We start from the raw sequence: 13,606 nt of genomic DNA, 5'->3' as shown, positions 1-13,606 counted from the left end.
TTGGCAGTGGTGTGGGGAGCAATAAAATACCCTCCATTGGGCTAGAAATTCATTGCAGGTATTAAATCACTGGTTTTAAAATGTTTAAACTTTTGATTATGTCACCGAGTAGAACTTTTTAACTTTATATTTGTTTCTACAAAACTTAGAAATGCACCATGTTCACATATCATTTTATTTTTACAGCTGCATTGGACCTTTTAAAGTCAGTTTTTTTTTTGTGTAGTTTGCCTCCACAGCAACATGGACACCAGTATACTTTCATATACACACCAGAGGAGGCTAGTGAGAGAAGCTATAGGAGGACAGGCTCATTGTAAAGACTGGAATTGAATAAATTAAACAGTATCAAACACTTAATTTATTTATTCCATTTCAGCCATTACAATGAACCTGGCCTCCTATAGCTCCTCCCACCAGCCTCCTCTAGGAAACTTCTCTGTTCTGGTAAAGAGAAGTTGAGAGTATCACATCTTGTTTTTGTTCATTTTCCTTGCCAACATTGTAGGTAGGTTGTTATTAAAAGTTTTTATTTTTTAAATATATCATTTATTTAAATGGAAGTCACCATTGAGACCAGGGTCTCTTCCACAAGGGAGCCCTGCTCGTACAACTCATAGACAAAATGCAGCTCAACAAACAATCAAGAAAAACACATTCCTTAGCAAATAGTTCCCCAATTCATGTTTGAAATGGCCCAATCATCCAAGTGATGTGTATTTTGAAGTTGGTTCCAGCAATGAGCTGCATTAACTTATGTTGTCCTTATGTTACATGCATCTACATTAATCCACAAGTTTTGATCTTGAGACCGGTGGGGAAGAATGGAATGGGGTGTAGGGACTTTTGCAACACAACCTCATGATTTACTTAACTTCCTGTTTGTCTTTGTGATACAAGTGGGGGGGGGGGGGGGGGGGGGGTTGCCTTTGTGCAGTTAACCTTCCCAATACCTTCCCCCATGTCTCATATTCACTGTTATCTTTCCACCTACCTCCATGTCTCATATTCACTGTTATCTTTCTACCTTCATCCATGTCTCATATTCACTGTTATCTTTCTACCTTCCCCCATGTCTCATATTCACTGTCATCTTTCTACCTTCCCCCATGTCTCATATTCACTGTTATCTTTCTATCTTCCCCCATGTCTCATATTCACTGTCATCTTTCTACCTTCCCCCATGTCTCATATTCACTGTCATCTTTCTACCTTCCCCCATGTCTCATATTCACTGTTATCTTTCCGTCTTCCCAATACCTTCCCCCAGTTCAGAGATGGCATGATGTGGTGTGCAGCATAGAGTGCATAGTTCTTTAGTCTCTATGAGCCAGATGGCCGGTTGGTGTAAGAGAGGCTACTTCCTCTTCAGGACCGTCAGAAGTTACGTGAATTCCTCGTGTGTCATTGTCAGTAACTTTAAAACTTACAGTTACAAAATGGCTGTTGAAACTGTGGGACACATTTCTCTGTAACATTAGAAGTTGGATAAATGTGTTGATTTGAAGGAAAGACGAGCAGAATGGTAAGTCCAGGCTACATAGAACTATTACAGTTAGATCATTGTCAGACATTCAATAGACAGAAAGCTTAAGATATGATCCATTATCATGCTGACCAACCTGATGGTCTCCATAGGAAATGCTGTGAAAATATCACTACATTCCCTGTTATTGAGACTTAAAACTGGTTTGTAGGTGACCAGTCCTGCCACTGATAGCCTATGTGAACTGATCTGAACAGGTTTAGGCTGGTCATCTATGATAGGTCGATCTGTATATCACTAACAAACCGCTATTATACATTATAGCCTAGCCTACTTTACATAATATAAAATATCTTTCTTGTTGCAAAAACCTTTCTGAATGGATCAATGATTTCCCCCTCAGATCAATCATGTCCATTTTAGCCCTTCTGTCTACATTCTCAGATACGTTTAGAAAATAACAGATTAAAAGACATTAAATAGCCTACTTTTAATGAATACAAATAAGTGTGAGACATGGCCTTGTGTTGCTGCACTTTCTAGAACTACCTTAACAAACAGTGAATTATTATTATTATTATTATTATTATTATTGTCAGTTACCATGGAGAAGAGATGTCAAACTACATGCCTCTAAAATGAGTCTCTCTGGGGAGAGAGAGGAGGGGGGGCCTGCCTCTAAAAAGAGTCTCTCTGGGGAGAGAGAGGAGGGGGGGCCTGCCTCTAAAAAGAGTCTCTCTGGGGAGAGAGAGGAGGGGGGGCCTGCCTCTAAAATGAGTCTCTCTGGGGAGAGAGAGGAGGGGGGGCCTGCCTCTAAAAAGAGTCTCTCTGGGGAGAGAGAGGAGGGGGGGCCTGCCTCTAAAAAGAGTCTCTCTGGGGAGAGAGAGGAGGGGGGGCCTGCCTCTAAAAAGAGTCTCTCTGGGGAGAGAGAGGAGGGGGGGCCTGCCTCTAAAAAGAGTCTCTCTGGGGAGAGAGAGGAGGGGGGGCCTGCCTCTAAAAAGAGTCTCTCTGGGGAGAGAGAGGAGGGGGGGCCTGCCTCTAAAAAGAGTCTCTCTGGGGAGAGAGAGGAGGGGGGGCCTGCCTCTAAAAAGAGTCTCTCTGGGGAGAGAGAGGAGGGGGGGGCCTGCCTCTAAAATGAGTCTCTCTGGGGAGAGAGAGGAGGGGGGGCCTGCCTCTAAAAAGAGTCTCTCTGGGGAGAGAGAGGAGGGGGGCCTGCCTCTAAAAAGAGTCTCTCTGGGGAGAGAGAGGAGGGGGGGCCTGCCTCTAAAAAGAGTCTCTCTGGGGAGAGAGAGGAGGGGGGGCCTGCCTCTAAAATGAGTCTCTCTGGGGAGGGAGAGGAGGGGGGGCCTGCCTCTAAAAAGAGTCTCTCTGGGGAGAGAGAGGAGGGGGGGCCTGCCTCTAAAATGAGTCTCTCTGGGGAGAGAGAGGAGGGGGGGCCTGCCTCTAAAAAGAGTCTCTCTGGGGAAGATTACTCCAAAGCGAGAAGACAATTTTGAGATGACAATTTTGTTTAATTATTTAATACGTTTTTTTCCAAAACGCTTTATCCACAATTGTTTCACGTGTTTTTTCATCAGAAATTACTGCTTATGGGTAGCCTTCAATGTTATTGTTCTCAGATGTTTAATTCATAGATTTTAGATGTGTATGAAAATGTTAATTTTGTCAAAACGCTATATATCCATTGTTTAGCTGGAATGGAATGTTCGCATCCTGTATATTTGACTATGATATGTGGTTGTCTCACCTAGCTATCCTAAAATGTCTGCCTTTTTAAACCTTGAATACACTACAATGTGCATTTCCTGCTGTACGGCAACTGCACTGCAAGTCTCTCTGCGGCTGGTTTCCTGACAGAGATGGAATTTAGGATTATGAGTATTTTAACGATGCATCTTTCCTACATCGGCCGAAGATGTAACATCCGTTTCCCAAAACACCACTAAATGCGTCATTAGAGCATGTGTTGGTACTGATAGGATCGAAAGAAAGGGAGCGCTGCTCTCCGATCAGCTTTCTCCATTCAAATCTTTCCTTAACATTATAATTAACAACCTAATAATTCCCAGCTTCCAATTGGCTCATTCATCCCCCCTCATCTCTCCTGTAACTATTCCCCAGATCGTTGCTGTAAATGAGAATCTGTTCTCAGTCAACTTACCTGGTAAAATAAGTCTTAAATAAAATAAGTAAATAAAATAATTATTCCCAATAATGACAATGGATCAGCTCCTAGAGATGTTTACCCAATAAAAATCCACTAAATCACATCCCTCCATGGAATGAGTTTGATGTAGGGCAGGGGAAGACACTTAGGGAGAAACTCTCTTCAGCTGGTGGTGCTAATGAGAGAGGGTGTGGTAGACTATAGAGCCCCATAGTGGAGGTGTCATAATACCCATCAGTCAAACAGGGAAATGGTTCCAATCATTTTTCCACCGTACATTTTTTTAAACATCAAAGCAGACATCATGCTAGACTACAAATCCCTGCAAGCTCCTGCATGTCATCTCTAGCTGACACTTTTGCTAACAGATATTGTGTCAATTTAAAACTTGCACAAGACAGTTCATAGAATTGTCCATTTAAAGAAATGTAGCCCATGTATTCATTACTACAGTACCAGTCAAAAGTTTGGACACACCTACTCATTCCAGGGTTTTTCTTTATTTTTACTATTTTCTACATTGTAGAAGGAAAGAAATTCCACAAATTAACTTTTAACAAGGCACACCTGTTAATTGAAATGCATTCAAGGTGACTACTTCATGAAGTTGGTTGAGAGAATGCCAACAGTGTGCAAAGCTGTCATCAAGGCAGAAGAATCTGTCACAGCTACTCTAAATAGCAGGAGGGTGAAGTCAAGCGCAGGAGACCGAGGTACGTGAAAACACGTTTAATAAATAAGTCCACAAATGCCAACACAAGGCAGGGTAAACAACACTCCAAAAACAACAGGAACAAAATAATCCTGGAAAGAGTCAGGACGCAGCCCAGCAAACCTAATGCCCAAAATGACAGCGGCAGAGGAAGAACAAATCCCCAACCTACTAATAGGACGACACGAAAATAATCCCACACAAACCCCAACAAAAACAGACAAAATACCCCACTAATGACCTAACACAAAACAGGTGCTAACCAAGACAGACATAACCAAATGACACAGAAACAGAGATCGGTGGCAGCTAGTAGGCCGGCGACAACGACCGCCGAGCGCTGCCCTACCGGGGAGAGGCGCCACCTTCTGTGGATGTTGTGACAGAATCAAAAATGAAGAATCAAAAATCTAAAATATTTTTTGATTTGTTTAACACTTTTTTGGTTACTACATGATTCCATGTGTTATTTCATAATTTTGATGTTTTCACTATTATTCTACAATGTCGTAAAAATAAAGAAAAACCCTTGAATGAGTAGGTGTGTCCAAACCTTTGACTGGTACTGTACATTTAGCTAACATTAGATAGTTAATCCAGAGATTCTTACCTTTGCCTCGATTCGGCAGTCTGGTCCAGATCATCATGGTATTTGTAGTTATTTTTCAGTTTGGGGGGTAAATATATTAAAATATATTGTCCTAGAGAGAATAACACAGTTATCGAAGTGTCATGCCAAGGTAAGCCTACACGAAACACGGCCCTTATTTTAAGTGTTTCTAAAATACCCTATGGGAAATATTTATGGTGGAAAAATGATTGGAACCATTTCTTTATTTGACCGCTAGGTTTTATGGGTATTATGACTCATACTGTGGTACTGGTACTCTACAGGTTGGTCATCTCATCAGGGTGAATGTTACTGTTGTCAATGTTTCCACCTAGTGGTCAAATACACAAGCGGAACCAGTAAAAGCCTACTACCTATTCCCCCCAGCAAATACAAGTGCGGCAATTGCACTCAATACCAGTAAACCGAACGTATGTAAGGTTTCTCCTAACCCAGATTGGGTCAATGTGATCTAAATGATCTAAATTCTCGCAATCTGATCTACATGATTCCCTGCCTGTGTGGCTTATTTTACACATGATAGACCAAGTTACTCACTACAATTTGTGAGTACTGAAGTGCCATTTGATGTGCTGACCCCAACACCCCAGTGACCCTTCATTTCAAAGAGAGAGGACACTTGCTTTGTGAGTTATTTTATTTGGGAATTGAACAAGTTAGCAAAAACAAACACGTTGGAGACATCCAGAGAGAAATGTTCTGGATCCCTTCCTTGGATAGTTTAGTCCCCAGAGTTCTTAACCTACAGAAGGACTATAGTATGTTTTTGTGAAGGGCCCTTCCCTTTGTTAGTGTAGGCTTACCCTGGAATGATGTTTTGATAATCGTGTAAATCTCTCGGACGAGTGGACTTTTAGCAATATATCCGGCTCCATTTACTCTCAGATTCAAAAATGTTAATTAGCATCAAAGTAGAACTACTAGCTCCTGCAGGTGATCTCTAGCTGACACCTTTGCTAACAGGTATTGTGTCAAATTAAAACTTGCACAAGACAATTCACACAATTGTCCATTTAAGAAATGTAGCCAATTTATTATTTTCTTAGAGAGTTTTACACGGTTATCAAAACTTCACGCCAGGGGAAACACAGCCCTTATTTTAAATGTTTCTAAAATCCCTTATGGGAAAAATTATTGGAACCATTTCCCTGTTTGACTGCTAGGTTTTATGGGTACTATGACTCATAATGTGGCACTCTATAGTCTACCACACCCTCTCTCATTAGCACCACCAGGGCTGCATTCAGTATGTTTTACCTTCATGAACCTTAAATTGAACGGAAACGGAGCTGTACCGAAGGACCAGTTGAAAAACAGGGGAAGGGTTGGGTTGTAGGTTGTGGAACGTTGTCAGCTTGGCCACAGCTGTTTAAATACGTCACTCATTGCTTCAAGCCACACCTCGCCAAACCCAACAAACGGGACCTAATGTACCTTAAAATCCATTCAAGAATGTTCAAGAAAGATTTGTGGAAATGTGTCCTTCACTTCAAATCGTTATGGAATGTAGAAAACTTTCAAGCAAACTGAACACAACTGTCATGACGTTGCCCTCTCTCTGGGAACAGGGAGCACAGTTGACCCCCTCCCCCTTGCACCATCCCCCTACCTACCTCTCCCTACCCAGGCCCTGTGAAGGCGGTCGTAAAAATTCCAAAGGAGAATGTCCTGCCTCATGGCCCAGTTTTGAGACAGAGAGTGGTTTCATAGAGAGACAAAGGAAATTCTTCCAACTCACAGAATTGGGGAACCGAACGACATTTATGTTCTGGAGAAGGTATAAAAGATCGGTGAAGAATCCAGCTACGAACTGGTCCGCTTGGTACAATTTTGTGAGGCTCATTAGAAACTATATAGCCATATTACCATAATAATGTTTATATAATAGCCTCAGCTATGGGACTTACATCTAAATGGTTATATACAATGATTTAATAAGATTAAAGCTATTTGGAATATGTAGAGAGGCTATGTACTGATGTTAATGTGATAGAATTGTATTTCTGTTCAAAGCTTAACTCAGTCATCGGCACGCCCCCAGGGACACAGACAAGACCTGGCGTCATGAGACAGCCTTTTTCTGTCATTCCGAATAAAACCCCCACCCAGGGTTACTTTCTTCAGACCAGGCCTCCACTCCATTGCGAGTTGGCCAATAGGTTTGACCATCCAATTCCTCTACTGAAAGTTAACTTTAGACTACCGACACCGACAGAATAAGAACAAGTCTTTGATATTAATTATTAGTCTGCAGCTAAGTACTCGATATCATCGAACGTGAAGACCGACGAAAAATCCATTCTATAACGACATTAATGAATGTCGCTTTCAAAGATCCATTCTAACAGAGAGAGAACGCGGACAAAACTCTCCAACAGAACAGAACTCTCCAACAAGGATCCCGACACACACTGAGCGTAAATATATATTGATTGCAGTTGTTCCCGAATGAGTGAGCGTTCATGTGCAAAGGATTAGCATATCAATTGTTAATATTAATGAACTCTGTGTGCCTTCTCAGCTGCCCTTTATGACCGTTTGTTTTAACAAGACACCAGCCATGCCTGTTTAGCCCACTAGGGCACATTACTCTACCAATTCTTTGGGACGATAATTACTGTTTGTATGCTTTCTGTGAATTACTTAGTTTAGTAAATAAATGATTTTAAGACAATTGATGTATGGATGACTTTTAGCAAAGGCTGGATTCGTGCAGATACAACAATTTACGACGTTTGGAATGAGACTGGACGCGAGGTAAAATACACCATTTAAACCAGAAGATAATCGGCCTATACTATAATATAATATAGGAAGGTTATATTACGAAAATTATAACTTTGTAATCTGAATATTTTCCTTGGTGCCCCGATCTCCTAGTTAATTACAGTTAAACGATTAATCAGTTTAATCACGTAATAATTACAGGGAGTTATTTTGATAAACATGTCTTCAGTTTAACGGTGCCCAAAGACACGACACAACTCAGCGGGAGACAATTGCAGACACTCACCCCGTGGATTATGAGTTTGACACATGTGCCCTCCATGAACTTGTCCATTCCCTTTGTGTGATTATTCTGATGAAGGCCATTGAAGGCAGAAACTTTCATCTTTTAATCTTGCTTCAATAAACAAGTCATGTTTAATGGTGAGCGAGTGTTGCAAATGTTTTTTTCCAATGATGATCACATTTTTTGGTTGCATTAGTTGAGCGCCTTCCACTACTTTCCATGCTGCACATCATGAAATATAATGAAACCAATTACATACAGTAGCTTACAAGTAGCAAATATAACTGAATTGATTGAACATGAAATGCATTTCAATATGAGTGAAATAGGCCTATAGCCTTCTGTTTATATTTTAATGCAGTCATCCCAGTTTTAATTTGAAGCATGTTTGTATTAATTGCAAAGACATTGGTAACTTTATATTTGTAATCAACTTTGTTCTGAAGTTATCGGCGGTCACAGAGAGACGGATAAACCATGTGATTTTTTGGGGTTTAGCAGAGATCATCTGTATATCAGGTGACGTGGGAAGGCAAAAAAGTGATGCACCTAGCTGTTCTAATAGTGGTCTGAGGCAGGCGTTAGACTACGAGCGTTTTCAAGTGCAACGTTAATAACAATGGTTTCGGGAAACAGCTCAGGGATTTATCGATGCTCCTCCCAAAATGCCTTTGGGAAACCAGGCCCTGGATAAGAGCATCTCCTAAATTACAAAAATGTTGATGTTTTAGGGGCTCCTGAGTAGCACAGTGGTCTAAGGCACTGCATCTCAGTGCTGGAGGTGTCACTACAGCACACTACAGCACGGCTGTGATACAGCCTCTGGCCGTGATTGGGAGTCCCATAGGATGGCGCACAATTGGCCTGGCGTTGTCCAGATTTGGCCGGTGTAGTCTGTCATTGTAAATAAGAATTTGTTCTTAACTGAATAGCCTAGTTTAATAAAAAAATATGTTTTACAAACAGTTATTTATTAAAAACATAGTTATTTGTTACATTTGAATGTGTAAAACCTAGCAGTACTACTTTTTTCTCTGAGAGTGAGGCAGATACATAGCATTTAGCCAAAAAAAAAACATTATTATTTGTATCTCTGAAATGAAATGAAGATTTTAAACAAATACATGTCTGTCATTGAACAATCGCATGTCTTGATTAGAGAGTGAAAAAACACACCAATCTCTTTAATAATTTCTTTAAACAATGAAAGCTAATTTACCTACATTTCTGAAAATAGATATATAGTGTTTAGGAAGGAAACTCTTCTTATTGGGCTCCTGAGTGGTGCAGTGGTCTAAGGCACTGCATCTCAGTGCTAGAGGTGTCACTACAGATATGTCACTGTATCACAACTGGATGTGTTTGGGAGTCCCATAGGGTGGTGAAACCAGGCCCCAGGCCCTGTGTCATCTGGGTTGGGCCGGTGTAGGCGGGCCAGTGTAGGCCACATTGTAAATAAGAATATGTTTTTAACTGACTTGCCAAAATAAATGAAGGATTAAAAAAAGATATGTCTCCCCATCTGAGCTCAGAGTAGATGAGAGATGGAATGATTGTCTCTGTTGTGTTGAAGCCCAATCAAGCAGGAGAGACCAGCCTCCCCTTTACCCAGCTGTGTGTCAATGAAGAGTGACTGGTCTATGGATCAACCTAGAAACTTCAGAGAGGGAGACTTTTCTACTGAACAAAGGTAAGAAGAACTCATGGGTCATGGTCTGTGATTTAAACAACACTGCCTCTAGTCATTTCTCCTCTCCCATTTTCCCATTTATTTATTTTAATAATCCATAGGCTAATCCTTTTTTAAAATGTTATAGTCCTAAAACAATATTAAACAAACACAACATTCCCTGTGTGTGTGTGTGCACTCCATGGATGAGGAAATGTAATCTCAGGTTTTGTCCACAGAAGCCAACAGGAGAGATCAGAGTCAGAGATTCTCAGTGGTCAGTCTTCCCAGAGTCATCAAACAGATGACCTGGCCTCCATATTCAGTGTATGTGGTCCTGTTATGAACATTTGTTTTTGTTTACCTAGTCAAATTTATCTGTCAATAATTCATTAATGTGTTCATGCGAAGGCATATCTTCTCTTGCTTAATTAACTTATTTACTTTATTTCAGTTGCTTGAAGAGAATATTATGACATTTGTGAAGAACAAGCTGAAGATGGTCAAGAAGATTCTTAGTCCAGAACTCCCAGAAGGCTTTGAGAGTCAGATGCAGGATAAGGAAGTTGATGCTGAAGATGAGAAGCAGGAGAGCAGTGCCAGAGAGGGGGCTCTGAAGATCACACTGCACGTCCTGAGGAAAATGAACCAGAAGGAGCTTGCTGACACACTGGAGAAAAGTAAGAGCTGTCTGCTTCATGTTGAATGCTGTTTTATAACAAACATTTAAAAGCTGTAGCTAAATTACAGCTAAAGTAGCTGTGTAACTCAAAGATATTGTAGAAGCCTTAACACAACACCGAGTGAACTCGTCAAGTAGCAGCAGGGATGTGTTGTGTTGGAGAGAGAGAGAGAGAGAAAGAAAGAGAGAGTGTGAGAGAGAAGATAAACAGAGAGAGAACATTAATAATACCGTAAATAATATCAATAATAATATAATCAGTCACACCAGTGTGTAATGCATTCTGAAAACATTTACACATTTATACAGGCAGTTAATATATAAAAATGGTTATAATATACAATTTTACAACATAGTTCTAAAACCACTGTAGATTTAAATCAGACGTAATATTAATATAATCTGTTATTTTTTCATTCAGATGAGCTTGCTGTGATTTGCCAACGTGAACTCAAATCTAATCTAAAGAAGAAGTTTCAATGTGTATTTGAGGGGATTGCTAAACAAGGAAACCCAACACTTCTCAATAAGATCTACACAGAGCTCTACATCACAGAGGGTGGAACAGGAGAGGTCAATAATGAACATGAGCTGAGACAGATTGAGACAACAACCAGGAAACAAACAAGACCAGAGACTGCAATCAAATGTAACGACATCTTCAAACCCTTAACTGGACAAGACAAACTTATCAGAACTGTGCTGACAAAGGGAGTTGCAGGCATTGGGAAAAGAGTCTCTGTGCAGAAGTTCATTCTGGACTGGGCTGAAGGAAAAGCAAATCAGGATGTCCAATTTGTATTTTCATTCCCATTTCGGGAGCTGAATTTGATGAAAGGGGAAAAACACACTTTGATTGAACTTCTCAACCACTTCTCAATGGAAACCAAACAATCAAGAATCTCCAACTATGACAAGTACAAAGTTCTGTTCATCTTTGATGGTCTGGATGAGTGCCGACTGCCCCTCGACTTCCAGAAGAACAAGATGTGTTGTGACGTCACAGAGTCAACCTCAGTGGATGTTCTGCTGACAAATTTCATCAAGGGAAATCTGCTTCCCTCTACTCTCCTCTGGATAACTACCCGACCAGCAGCAGCCAGTAAGATCCCTTCAGGGTGTGTTGACCAGGTGACAGAGGTATGAGGGTTCAATGACCCACAGAAGGAGGAGTACTTCAGGAAGAGATTCAGTGATGAGGACCTGGCCAGCAGAATCATCTCACACATAAAGACATCAAGGAGCCTCCACATCATGTGCCACATCCCAGTCTTCTGTTGGATTTCTGCAATAGTCCTTGAACACATGCTGAAACATAAGAGAGAAGAGATGCCCAAGACTCTGACTGAGATGTACATACACCTTGTGGTGTTTCATACCAAAAAGAAGAATGAAAAGTATCTTGGGACAGAAGAGACAGGTCTACACTGGAATAAAGAGAGCATTCTGTCACTGGGAAAACTGGCTTTTCAACAGTTTGTCAAGGGCAATCTGATTTTCTATGAAGAAGACCTGAAAGAGGCTGGCATAGATGTCAATGAAGCCTCAGTGTACTCGGGATTGTGCACACAGATCTTTAAAGAGGAATGTGGGCTGTACCAGGACAAGGTGTACTGCTTTGTGCATCGGAGCATTCAGGAGTTTCTGGCTGCTGTATATGTGTTTCTCTCATTCATCAACAACAATGAGAATCTAATGGCCAAACCGCAATCAACATCCAGAAACATTTTTGCGCTCTTCAGAGACAAGCCTGCGGTTACTCTCTACAAGAGTGCTGTGGATAAAGCCTTACAAAGTGAGACGGGAAACTTGGACCTTTTCCTTCGCTTCCTTCTGGGCCTCTCACTGAAGTCCAATCAGAAGCACTTACGAGGTCTACTGACAAAGACAAGAAGCAGCTCACAGAGCCATGAAGAAACAGTCAAGTACATCAAGGAGAAGATCAGGGAGAATCCCTCTCCAGAGAGGTGCATCAATCTGTTCCACTGTCTGAATGAACTGAATGACCATTCTCTAGTGGAGGAGATCCAAAGCTTCCTGAGCTCAGGAAGTCTCTCAGAAGCCAAACTGTCACCTGCACAGTGGTCAGCTCTGGTCTTTGTGTTGCTGACTTCAGAAAAGGAGTTGGATGTGTTTGACCTGAAGAAATACTCCAGGTCAGAGGAAGGTCTTCTGAGGCTTCTGCCAGTGGTCATAGCATCCAGAGCTGCTCTGTGAGTACATAAAATGACATTTGAGTACTAATCATCAGAAAGAAATATTCAGTTTAGAGAGAAATATGTATTATTGAAAAACATATTGAATCAATGCATTGATGTTCACATTAGTATGACAATATGACCAATGAATTCTAGGAGACGGAAGATGAATCTATATGTTGTTGGAGAAAATTCATCAAATGCATCTGCCATTGTCCTTTTACACTACTGGTGTTAAATTAGCAGTGTGTTTGTGAAATAATGATGATCTCTTTGTCAGGCTGTCAGGCTGTGGAGTCACAGAGAAAGGCTGTGCTTCTCTGGTCTCAGCTCTCAGTTCAAACCCTTCACACCTGAGAGAGCTGGATCTGAGTAACAATGACCTGAAGGATTCAGGAGTGGAGCATCTCTCTGCTGGACTGGGGAATCCCCACTGTAAACTGGAGACTGTGAGGTCAGTATTCCTGTAGTTGGTCTCAAATATTTGTATTGTACATTTTTCTCTCTACAAGCAATACTTTGATAATTTGTCATTTATAAAAACGATATATTGATTTATGAATACATATGGCAGGTTTCACCACTCTATTTTCACAGCCAAAGAATAGCAGTGTGATGTTAAAATTATTTTACTCTTTGCAGGCTGTCTGGCTGTCTAGTCACTGAGAAAAGCTGTTATTCTCTGGTCTCAGCTCTGAAGTCAAATCCCTCACACCTGAGAGAGTTGGATCTGAGTAACAATGAACTGAAGGATTCAGGAGTGATGGTTCTCTCTGTTGTACTGGGGAATCCCCACTGTAAACTGGAGACTCTGAGGTCAGTATTCCTGTAGTTGGTCAACAAGTGATAACTGTTCACCAGATCCACATGTGTTTACCAGACACACATAGTCCACACCATATGTGTTTGGACAGTGAAGCTTACTGTTTTAACTTTGGCGCTATGCCCCAGCATTTTGGATTTCAGATTGTTTCATTTTAGGCGACAGTACAGAATGTCACCTTTAATTTGAGGGTATTTTCATAAATATCTGTTTTACCATTTAGAA

At 41.0% G+C, this 13,606-nt stretch overlaps 1 protein-coding gene across 1 annotated transcript in view; it reads left to right on the top strand.

Annotated features, from left to right (window-relative positions):
• Positions 1 to 1,337: 1,337 nt before the first annotated feature.
• LOC106570335 (stonustoxin subunit beta-like) overlaps positions 1,338 to 13,606 on the top strand; it is a 34,785-nt gene continuing 22,516 nt past the window's right edge. Inside the window, exon 1 of the mRNA XM_082976321.1 lies at positions 1,338 to 1,525. The gene's annotated coding sequence lies outside the window, so the exon portion shown is untranslated. The remainder of the gene's footprint in view (positions 1,526 to 13,606) is intronic.

The sequence above is a fragment of the Salmo salar genome, chromosome 06 (genome assembly GCF_965601325.2).
Source record: "Salmo salar chromosome 06, fSalSal1, whole genome shotgun sequence".
NCBI lineage: Eukaryota > Metazoa > Chordata > Actinopteri > Salmoniformes > Salmonidae > Salmo > Salmo salar.
The sequence above is the reverse complement of the archived record's forward strand: the minus strand, read 5'-3'. Positions and strand labels throughout refer to the sequence as shown.